Below are 12,366 nucleotides of genomic sequence, written 5' to 3'. Positions count from 1 at the left end.
ACATCATATTACAAACAACATCATCATATTACTAACGAATACTTTTTTTATGGAGAAAATTCTCGACAATTTCCGACCAATCAGAATTGAATATTTCAGTGCTGTAGTGGAATTTGATATACAGTAATTCCAAAATGCCAAAGTGGATGTTTTGAGTTAAGATCAAAAGGTGTAAGATTAGAGACTCTGTGTTAATACTTTACCTTCACCTCTGAAAAAACCCACTCTATAATTCTGTTGTACACCTTCACCAAGGTTAAGGACCTTTTCTGCTCATCCCAAAGGCCGAATCTGCATTAAGAAAATGAATGAAAGTCTGCTGTGAACGAATCCCAGGAACTTCAAACTGAAACAAAGACACCAGATTAAATCTCGGGTCGTGAATCAGAATTTATGATGATGTGCAGGATTCCTGCGAACAACCACAGCATCGTATAGGATTATGGTTGGAAATCATTAGCAACAAGGAAAATCAGACTCTAAGATGTTATAATGTAAATGTTCTCAATTTTCACTCATTCTTCTTTAACGGATGCTGTAACAGTAAATATTCTCTTACAAGATGCTACATTAAGTTACGATTCTTCTCAAATTAGCCACAATAGCTAGCTGACTAGCTTTACTAGCTAACAACCTAGAAAAGTTTTCTATTCCTGATCCAGATGACTAGCTGTGCTTCATGACAGTGTCTCCTAAATTAGGGAATTGTTGTTTTACGTTAGCAAATGCTACCTAATAATATTTGATCAGGTTAAAAAACAAGCAAAAATTTTATAAAAAAAAAAACGATTGAAAAGCATGTAAGTTGGCATATGCTGCAGCGACTGTATAAGTAAATCAAAAATATGCAAGGACCACTGTTAAGATTTCTTTCTTATGCAAAAACTGATAAAAAAGAGGCATCTATTTTTGCCCAATACCTAAAATGATTTATGCTAGCGTCAAATTGTTGAAATGTAGTTGGCTGGCAACCCAGCCCATGAGCTTAGCAATCAGTCCTTTCAAGCTGATGTTACCCGATTTCTGATACTTTCAAATAGTTGTTTGAATTCATTGAAAAATTTGTTTTACTTTAAGCCAAGACACAATCTATCAACCCAGCTACCAGACTCATTCTAAAAATAATCTGGGTGTAATTTCCTAAACCCCTTCTGAGCCGGTCGTGACCTTCAAAGAACCGAGAGCTCTCGGTTTACGCTCTTCTTTCAAGTACCAAACAATTCGGTGGGGATTTCGTTTCACAACCACCGAATAAACCAGCGAGTGGAAGGCTGTGCACTAGGCCACCGGTCACTCGTAATGGCTTCAAACCATGCAGAAAATTATTCACTGACCCTTCGCGCACCTCGGCGTGTGGGGCAGCTGTAAAACAACCCCGGCTTTTTGTCAGAGGATTAGACCAGGCGGAAATCTGGCCTTATTATGAAAGAGCCTTCCCATTTTCCCTTTCTTTTCACTTGTCCAATATTCATTAAAGTGGGATTTCAGCACATTAGCACGGGGGGAGCGAAGTAGTCCCGGGAGACGGTGTTTGCGTTTCAGCGGCGGCCCTGTAATTCGGTCCGACACTCGTGTGAAGAGCGGAGTGGGAGAAAAAAAGGGGGGGAGAGGGAGAAAGGATGGAGGGGGTACCACTTACGGGGCGATTTATTACCTCCACCAGCTGCCCTCTCTGTAAAAAGGTAATTGCATCCAGTTGTAACAAGCTAATTGATTGCTAATTAGATAAATCAGCACTCGAAGAGCTGTCAGGGAGCTGACGGATGGCAGGCCGAGTCACATGGTGCCAGCGGGACGACTCGGATTGGGTGACTGTGTGCGATGTGGTCGAACACAAGGAGGTGTACTGAGGATGGAGGGGAAAAAAAAGGAGGGTGGTAAACCGGGGCTGGGTAAACATGATTGATTCTAGCTGAGGCTGTCGCAGAAAGGGGAAAAAAAAAAAACAAGGGGAGAAATCGGACTGAATGGACAGCTGGATGTCTGTTGTGGCTCCCCGGCCACCAGGCAGGACCAAACACTTTCTTATGCTAATGCAAGCTGGGATCATATGGAGCCACTGAAAGGCATGAACTGATCCAAACAGGAACTAAGATGGCGGGGGTATTGTTGGCTCAATGCACGAGGGCAATATCTATTTTCAAAGTGAAAGACCACAAAAAAAAAAAAAAAACGAGGTCCAAAATATTTTGGTCTTAAGGATTCAGCGAGGAGTTTTGCTTGAAGAATAGGCTTCAGGTTACAAATAAAAACTCAATCTGTTTTTATTTATTTCAGTTTTATTGAGGTTAGTAGGGCTCCAAAGTCGAGGGTACTTGAATTTGGTATGAGACTATGACCAGAAAGTGAGGAACAAAACCCTAGAGGATGTGGCATTAGAAAAAAACAACCAACAATGGTGGACACAAAAGAAGCCAACATCAAATAATCACTTTTTTCAATACATTTATAGCTACATTGGGTGGTTGGTGGTGTCTCTGGTGTTGTTTCATCACTAAACCCTGCAAGATTGTTTTATTAATTTAGATTTTATTTTGTTGCTTTTGCTTGCTGGGGGTTGCTGAACTAATAATGCAGAATAATTATATTTCCACTGTGTGTATATGTGTGGGAGTGTGTGTGTGTGTCCATAGAAGTGGGTGGGTTAAATTGGTGTTTTAAAGGACTTTGAACATCCGAATGTAAATATGGTCCTCAGGCTGTCCAATAAGAGTCAGGACGTGCCTCTGCTACCGTTTAACCTCCCTTATTATGCAGGCATCACTTAGGCGTTGCCATGGCCACAGACCCCCTGCTGGCAAGCGAAGCCGCCCCGCTCTCGGTCTGGTATTGAAACACCAAGCGGGGCGTTTCGTTTCGCTCTCCTCAGTCTTTTTCGGGTTCAAAATGGCGTCTGGCTACACCGAATACGTTCGCGCTCAGACGCCAATATCGGGTTACAGTGGCGGAGCAGTGGCCTCTGAGCCTGCATAGGGAGGGTTGACTATGATTCCTTTCAGTATCATTGCTCTAACACACACACACACACACAAACACACACACACACACACAGCTGACCTGCTGGGACAAGGGGGGGGGTTGAAACATACAGGCCTATTGAGTTCCAGCCCCGCTGGCATGCGACATGCCCATTCTCTGCATGCTGCAGCAGCGCAGTGGGTGGCATCGAGTCCAGCGCAGTTGCTGCCTGATTTACAGCCCGTCGCTGCAGAGGGGGGTTTTGCTACGACGCACTAGTTAGCATAAATACGAGAAACCCTAGCCCTCTGCTGTTAAGTATGGAATAAAACACGACGGGGTGTTGATGTGTGCGAGATGAAGCCGAGTTACTGTTACCACCCACGAAAGTGCATTGTTTTCCATGACACCACGACGCTGTCGAATTCTTGCCCGCTTTCTATCCCGGCGCTTCACCTGTAATGTCAATTCTAATATAATAAGCTAACTATTTTATAGGAACACCTCAGGATTTCTTGTGTTTATTTAACAACGAGTCGTGATTACATGGAAGGAGTCTCCAGTGTCAGCGCTGCATTTTCAACAGTCAGATTAAATCATTGCGTTTTCAAATCAATGAGAGAAATGAGAGCCTGGTAAGGGAACTTATACCTGCTAAAGCATAAGTAGGTGTTGTAGATGTTTTAGAACATGAAAATATGGATAATTAACTCTAGTTAAAAAAATGGTGGTATCAAAAACGTTTGAGACTCGCTCTGTTTACAGGAAAAGTACTTAATTTATGTACGTTTACACACGATCATAATTAAAAATAGTCCCCTTGCACAGCAATGTGTTCCTTTATTTTTGAATCCCATTCCAGATCGACTTTTATAACAACCTCCATTCTTCTGGGAAGATGATGCACTAGATTTTGTGGAGATTTGTGAGATTTCATTCAGCCAGGGGTGCAGTCAGAGTTTACATTTATCCCAACAGTCTTCAATAGGGTTTAAGCCAAAATTCTATAGCAGGAGATCTTCTACTCCAGCCCATGTACACCCTATCTTCATGGAGCTAGCTTTGTGCACAGAAGCATCGTCATGCTGGAACAGGTTTTGGTCTCCAAGTTCAAGTGAAGGGAAAATTAAATTTTATCGCATCCAAAGACTTTGTATACAATTATGTGCGTATCACATGGTGGGAAAAGTCCGGTGTCCCAAAACCTTTTGCATCTACAAAACAAACGAATGCCATGTTTCCTAAAGACTTTTCTGTGGTGTAAAACTGTTTTCTTCGGTCTGCTGGAACACTGAAAATGGAGACTCCTTACCAAGATAAATAGATGTCTCCTTGACGACCTGGTAAACTGTTTGTGAGTCCGCCTTCAGACCAGTCGGATTCCAAGGATCCAGCTGTTGAGACGAGTGAAGTAGCTTCAACGTGCTCTTCTCACGTTACAGTAATCTATAAGCGTAGATGTCCACAACAGCGCCAGACATGGTGTAATGTGATGTAAATCAAGTCGCCATGCTCCATGCAGGTCCCATGTAAAGCTTCCGGAGCTGTTCCTTCGCGCTGGGTGTGAAGTTTATGCTCTTTTTCACGCCTGGTCCCGTATGAGCGAGTGTACATGTGCATGTCTCTTGCTTGTCGGACCACCTGTCCTTCAGTACAGCTCGCAGGCTGCGTACACACAAAACATTTCCTTACACACAGGTTGGGTTTGATTTGGGTAACGCACATCAATACGAGTATTCATTAGCACTCTTTAAGTGGACGCCACCATTTTGACCCGTAGCATGGAGGATCATTCCTTCATTTGTTTTGCGGGGCAAAAAAAAAAAAAAAAAAAAAACTTTCGGTGTGGAACATCAGTGTCTAGACGGCCCGCAAGAATAAAAGAGGCGGCGAGCGTTCATGCATGTCTCTTCCTCCGCCATTGTTCCTCCCCCCCCCCCCCCCCAGATCATGTTGGCCGTCTTTGTTGGAGGACAATGTGCTGTCACCGATGCTTCCTAAACTTGTAAGGCCGTGGCGCTTCCTCCTGGCGTGAGCAGTGGCCGTGCCAATCAAGCCGAGGTCAAACGTCAAAAATAAGCCAGCGAGGGACAATAGGGGGCATCGCCACGGAAGACTACCGTGAGTACTATACAAGGCTATCGTGATGATGCATGTAACGCGTGCTGCTGCTACTTCCTGTATGTGTTAGCTAGCAGCAATTGAGGAAATGTAAAATGTGGGCCTCAGAAATTGCATAAAAAAAAGAATTGCGTAAAAAAAAGAGAGAAAAAAGAGAAATTACCCAGATGAAACATTTTACAAATGAATGAATAAATAAATTAATAAATAAATAGATTGTGTGTAAAATTTAAAAGAAAAAATAAAGGAAATCTATAAAAAAGCATCAAAACAAATAAATTCCGAGTAATAAAAAAAAAAGTGATGTGAAAGGAACATTTTAAAATCTTGTGAAAAATTATTAAGAAAATAAAAAAGTGCTGTTTTAATAAATAAAATCTCTCTCTATATATATTTATATACGAGAGACATAAAGTAATTGAAAAATTAACAAGAAATTCAATTAATTATCAAAAAAATCACAAGCAAATCACGTGTAAAACAAAAATCACATTTAGGCATAAATAACTCACGTGAAAGATCATTGAGTTGAAAATAAATAAATCACGTGGGAAAAAGAATAAAAGAATCATGTCAAATCCAGATGTGGAAATGAATGTCAAATGCAGATGTGAATGCAAAGCATGTCAAATCCAGATGTGGAATCTGATCACATCAAATCCAGATGTGGAATCTGATCACATCAAATCCAGATGTGGAATCTGATCACATCAAATCCAGATGTGGAAATAAATCATGTAAAATCCAGATGAGGAAATGAATCATGTCAAATCCTGTAAAATCGAATCACACCAAATCCAGATGTGGAAATAAATCAAAAATGTCAAAATCCAGGTGTGTAAACGAATCATGTTAAATACAAATGTGGAAATCAATCACGTCAAAAAAAATCATATTAAATTCAGGTCTGCAAACTAATCTCATCAAATCCAGATGTGAGATTAAATCATGTCTAAGTTAAAGAATTGAGTGAGAAGAAAGGATTTAGGAGTCAAAATGATGTGTGAATCAAATCGAATGAATCAAATACATGAGTCATGTATCCAGATGTCAAAAGGAGTCATGTGGAGACAAATTAATCATGTGACCAGATGTTGAAAGGAGTCATGTAAAGAAAAATGAGTCATTTACCAGATGTTAAAAGGAGTCATGTAAAGAAAAATGAGTCATGTAACCAGATGCTAAAAGGAGTCATGAATCATGAATAAAAAACACATGAACATGAATCAGGTGTGAAATAATCGCGTGAAAATAAAGGAGTCATGTAAACAGATGTTAAAAGGAAGCATGTGAAGAAAAATGGGTGACTTAACCAGATGCTAAAAGGAGTCACGTGAGCAGATGTGAAAAGGAGTCATGTGACCTTTGTCATGTAACCAGACAAAGGTCATTTGAAAGTTAATGAGTGAAGAATCTCACGTCAGGTAAATCCAGATGTGGAAATGTGCCGTGTCAAACTAAAAGAATCGGGGGGGACAAATTCGGGTGTCAAAACGAATCCCGAACGGATCGGCGGTGTAAATAAATGCGCAGTGCGTGTCAAACACGCGTGTGTGCGGAACACGTGAAGTGCTTTGTGGTCTGGTCGGTTTGTGATGCAGTAGAAGGTGGTTTCATTTTCTTGCCCTACCGCAGTGTTACTTTGAGAAAGTTGATGAATGGAAGCAACTCGTCTTTGCCAAATATTGGCGCAGGATATTTGTTTTTTCATCTATTATTATTTCTATATTTACTTATTTTGCGGCTCCCTAAAGACCAAATCGTTTCATCTGCGACCTTGGCTTCCAATATTTCCTCCTGAAAGGGCGGACGGAGAGAGGAAGAGACAGAACGAGAGACAGAGAGAGAGAGAGAGAGAGAGTGCGCGCCTTCTCTCCTTTTCTCTGTCACCTTATCAGCGCCCCTAATGACTACATCTTTTCTTTGCGTAATTTATTCCCCGGCTCGCCTAAGAGGCTCCGTCACAATAAACCGAGTCCTGCGCGAAAAAAGAAGAAGAAAAAAAAGGACAGAAAAAAAAAGCCCCGAACGCACACAAAGCCCGTGTTAATTTCCTTATTATCGGACGCTTTAATTATTTGTCGCACGTGATAAGTGCTTTCAGCGCGCGCCGTATCTGCAATAACCTTCTGGCAGAGGCGTCAAGGGGCAATGTTGAGCTCGCTGCGTTTTTATTAAGACAATGCGGTGCGGAGCTACAAAAAAACCTACACACACACACACACACACCCTTTATTACGCTGCCTCCTCTTCCAAACAGAGGAATAAATATTATAGATTAATTAATCCCGTACTGATTATAATTCAATTATGTTACCTCCAGGGGATTTCCCCCTCTTTTTTGGAGCGCTTTTGTTTTTTCTTTGGGTTTTTTTTCTGGAATGTTCCCGTCACATTAATTCGCACCGAGGATGTAATACACACCTCTGTTTGTGTTCACACCATCATAGTTTCTACACAAACTGCTGAAACAAAAGAAAACGCCGCCTTACTGCTTCCTGTACACACAAACGTGCGTGTACACACACACACACACACACACGTTTTTTTTTTTTTTTTTTACATAATATAATATTTTAATATTAATATTTTATGTACAAAAAACGCTCTTATGCTGTGATCATGATTTGTTTTTCTCGCAATGTTTTTTTTTTTTTTATTTATATATTTTAAACAGCAATACATTGTTATATGATTAATTTACTTTCTGAATCGGTGCACAAACAATTCTTTTATGTCCATGTGCTTTTAAAAAAATGTGATTAAAAAAAAAAATTGGTTTTATTAAGTGATTTGTATACATGATTTCCTATTTTCCGATTTTTTTTTCTTCCACCCCCATTTTTTTTCCATGATTCATTTATTTCCACAAGTTATTTTCCCTCGTGATTATGTGTATTTTTCCTAAATATTTGTACTATGCAAAATATTTGCAAATTATTCATTTATTTCCAGGTGATTTCTTTTCATCTGATTATTCAGAAATATTTATGTTTTTTTTCTTTTTAAAATGAAACACTCATTTTGCCATAAAAAAGATTTCTTTATCTGACTTTTAAAAAAATATATTTATTTATTTATTTATTAACAATATACTTTGATTGTTTAAAATTTTTTATTCAATATGGTTAAAAACAGTTATGATTGCATTCACATGATTTTGTGTTCTATACGTTTAAGTTCAGAACTGTTTATGTGCAATTTCTCATGAGTTGTTTGCTTTTTCCGTATTTGCTTGAGGAATTTCAGTTCAGTGCATGCACTGAAAGTAGAGATTTTAAAGAATGAAGAGAAAATAAAGAATTTTCCTGAGTGATTAAAAATAAGGTGCGTTTATTAGCATTGCTAATCACGGGGCCTGTGTGTGTTTGTGTGTAACACAGGAACACACTTCACCTGCACACACATCGTCCGAACTTGATGACGTGTGAGCAGGTGGATGAGGGTGCCCGTAAAAGTGTATGCAAATATCCAAGGCTATAAGTGCACACACACACACACACACACTCACACATGCCTCTGTTTGTGAGAGAGCGTGTGTGTGTGTGTGTGTGTGTGTGTGTGGGAGTGTGTCTAATTTGAGCCAGGCCTGCGTGGGCCCATCTGCCGTTGTCCACTGGTGTGGGGTCTCTTCAGAAGCTCGGCGCATTCCTCCTCGCTTTCCTTGCTCTCGTAACGTGAGCCGTCGCTACAGGTGCAACGCGCAAGGTGTCCTGTCTACTCCCATACATCATCATCATCATGATGTCCAGAATTCCCAGAATTCCACTTCTCTGTGCTGTGAACGCATCCCTTGGGTCTTCTTTCCGCTACCTCCCACATGCAGGACAGGTGCTCACTCCCACAGGAACGCTGAAGCCCACCGTGGGAGAGCCTGAGTCATGTGCTGGACGCTGACCTTTGACCTTTGACTCGGCACCTGCACAGTGAAAAAAGGTGATCATCTGAAGCGGTGGTCAGACCCGAGGAGGATCTGCAAGGTTCTGTAAGGTTCTAAAGCACATCGCAGGACGGCGTGAGGTTCGTGTAAAGCCGTCCTGCACTGTGGTGGAACATTCCAGGCTCCAGGGTCATGTGGGTTCCAGGGCAGCTGATTTAGATGTCATTATAAAAAGCAGGCTCGGGTTACTAACATGCTCTTTTCATTTGGTTTGTCTGAAGATCCCTTGCACCGCCTTTTTCGGAGACGGTGGAATGCCAGACCTTCGCCGCATGCTGAGAAGAAAATGAAAATACACTGGCATCGTGGTATGTTTGGGTTCAGAGCTCCGCTCCTGCGTGAGGAGGATTAGCATTTAAGTGCGTCTCGGTTCTGAGGAACCCAAACTTTAGAGGTCACGACTCATCTCTTTAGGTTCAAGGAACGAGGACGTCTCCTTGACTCAGACACCACAACCAAGGGTTGGGTCAATCCTGCGGGTTTTTTCTCAGAAAGAAGACTCGAAGAGGATCGTGTGAGAACTAGCATGAGGACGACAGTTGACTACAGAAGACAGACATGCAAGAAGGGAAAAGTCTGAGAATGTTCTCAATTTTTTCAGTAATAAGAAGAATGAAGAATGAAAATAGCAATCAAGTACAGATAATATGAGCAGATATCAAAAGATAAAAAAAAACAAAGTAAAAAATCATTTAAATCCAGAAAATAAAACAAAACTATTTGAAAGAAAAGAAAAGAAAGAAAAGAAAATCATAAAAGTCAAAAAAGTTAAACAGGATATGAAATAAAAGCAAGAATGAGATAAAAATATATATATATATATAAAAGAACACAAATGAATCTGAAATTATTTTTTAGAAAGACAAAAAAAAAGATATCCCAAGAAAATAATTAATGTTAATGAACTTTAATTTAATATAAACTTTTAATTAAATACATTAATAACAAAGATATATATATATATATATATATAATATCAAAGTAAAAATCTAACAGAATAGAAAAATAAACTATATAATCGTTAAAAAAACTGCAAATACTAACAGAAATTCAAAGAAAATAATAAATAAAATAAAAACAATAAATTATTTAAAGACAAATTATCAATAAATACTAAAAAAAAATAGATTGGCAAAAAAATAAAGAAATGAAAGAAAAACCAATGACAAAAATAATTGTATTAATTTTATGTAATAAAATTGAATGGATCAATAAAATTTAGGAAATGAATAAAAATAAACATTAAAAAAATCATCTAAAAATAAATCAGAAAAGAAAAAAAAACAGAAACAAGAAAAGAAAAAGATTGAAAAGCTAGATTTTTTTAAAATGGTGATTCAGAGGAAATGAAGGAAAGGCCGTGAAATTTAAAAGTAGAAAAAGGAAGTAGAATAAAAAAACACTTTCGGGTGGTAACGGCTGCCTGATTTGTTCATTTAAACTCGACAACTGCTACGGCACTGTGCTCACCACTGGCCTTCGCGTCCTCCCGGATGCCTTTCATTGTTGGCGTGATGGCATTTGACGTCGTGTCGGGGAGGGAAAGAAAATGTCAGTCATGTCATTTATGCAGGACCAAACTGGAAGCCACACACCTAGCCTGAGTGTTAGTGTACACCACTCGTCAAGTGGTTTTCAAGAACCATGAAGATGGATTTGGACTGTCATGAACATATACAGGCTGCAACAATGACTATGGGCTGCGATCGGCATGAACAGTGTCCATCATGGAACAGTTGAAAACCTCAACAGTTATGGAACTAAAATGAATGAACATTCGGCATTGAAGATGAGGAATGAGGACGAGTTCCTTTTCGAGTCTGGGTCCTCTAATGGTTTCTTGCCTGGTTCCTCTCACAGTTTCTTGCTCATGAAATCTCAGGGAGTTCCCCAGCCTAAAGTGTTTTCTTTCTCTTCTATTAACTATTTCTCTACATATAGTTATATCAGGAATAAATGTGTTTGTCATGTCTTGCTTTTCTGCTCATGACGGCTGCAACGTATGGCTGGTGCCAAAAAAGAGAAGTACAAACCTGTCTAGCAAGTGGAAAATGAGGTCTAACATTGTAATTGATAGAAACTCATTGTCTGGCTGAGGAAAAGGGGGTTTGATCAAGCATGCTTAGCCACACTGTTATGTTTTTTCACCCTCATTAAAAGAAATGGCAAATGCCACAGTTCGAAACAGCGAAAGACCTAACGGATCAGATGGAATTTGTGAAATTTTCTGTTCTATATAGTAAAAACAAAGGAGTATCTATTCCTAAACAAATCCTACCGTGTAATGGTGGCATGTTCGTTTCAGCAGCTTCAGTCACCATCAGGTACACCAGAATGCAGGATTCACTTTATAGCAGCTTCAACCCTCTTCGATCCGGTTTCGGTCTTCTGATTTCGGCCATTTGTTTTGTTTCCTTCTCGCAGGCATGATTGTAACTAAGTGAAAAAAAACAGGAAACACCTCATTGCAACAGCGTAATGTGACGAAATGCAACGAAAGCACTGTGTTTGTAAACAATGGTTCCCTCATTATTTTTTAAGAAGAATACCAAATAACACCAATACACCAGACTTTTCCAGCCATTTGTGGTTCTTCAACTAAATGTTTCCCCCAAAATGTTTCCACAGTCTTTCGATGCGATCGCAAGAAATCCATTCTTCACAAAGGCTCGGAGACTCAAACCTGTTCCAGGATGGCAATGCTCCTGTGCACAAAGCCGGCTCCATCAAAAGATGCTTTACATGGTTTGTAGTTAAAGATCTTCTATTTACATTAAAAGCATTTCATTTTTATTCACTGAGGGTTGATCAAGAGCCCTTGGGCGTACAAGAGCTTGAGCGGTCTGCTTTAGATTTCTGACCTCGACCCTATTGAACACCATTGGGATGAATTGAATTGGCACCCCCAGGCCTCCTGACCTACATCAGTACCTGGATGAGAACACAAAATCTTCACAAAATTGAGCGGAACATCTTCCCAGAAGAGTGGCGGTACTAAACATGGAATGGGATGTCCGAAGAATAAGCTGATGGTCAGGAGTCCACAAACTTTTCTCCATACCGTGTAGGCAGACGTCAGTTATTTAAGGATGAAAGTGCAGCCGAGAGCAAAACAACCTGGAACGAGGTTCTACCCCCCTTCAGCTCGAGGCAGTGACACGAGCGCTCGTCTGACAGGTGTGTCGCGTCGTGTCGTGATGTGGACAAAGTTTCGCTCTCTCCGCTCTCTTCATTCAGCCGGTGAAGTAAATACACTCATTAGCCAAGGCTTCGTCCCACCAGAGAGCGCATGTTTGACATTATTAATTGGCTTTTCTGCACACGGAGTCAAGTGGTTGAAAAGGTTT

The 12,366-nt window shown here is 40.1% G+C and overlaps 1 protein-coding gene across 1 annotated transcript in view; it reads right to left on the bottom strand.

The window, feature by feature from the left end:
- Positions 1-241: 241 nt before the first annotated feature.
- The window catches only part of radil (Ras association and DIL domains), a 68,023-nt gene continuing 55,898 nt past the window's right edge, over positions 242-12,366 (bottom strand). The window contains exons 17-18 of the transcript XR_014530383.1: positions 11,298-11,455; positions 242-291 (exon numbers count right to left, since the gene is read on the bottom strand). The gene's annotated coding sequence lies outside the window, so the exon portion shown is untranslated. The remainder of the gene's footprint in view (positions 292-11,297; positions 11,456-12,366) is intronic.

The sequence above is a fragment of the Silurus aristotelis genome (assembly GCF_946808225.1).
Source record: "Silurus aristotelis genome assembly, chromosome: 20".
Lineage (NCBI taxonomy): Eukaryota > Metazoa > Chordata > Actinopteri > Siluriformes > Siluridae > Silurus > Silurus aristotelis.
The sequence above is the reverse complement of the archived record's forward strand: the minus strand, read 5'-3'. Positions and strand labels throughout refer to the sequence as shown.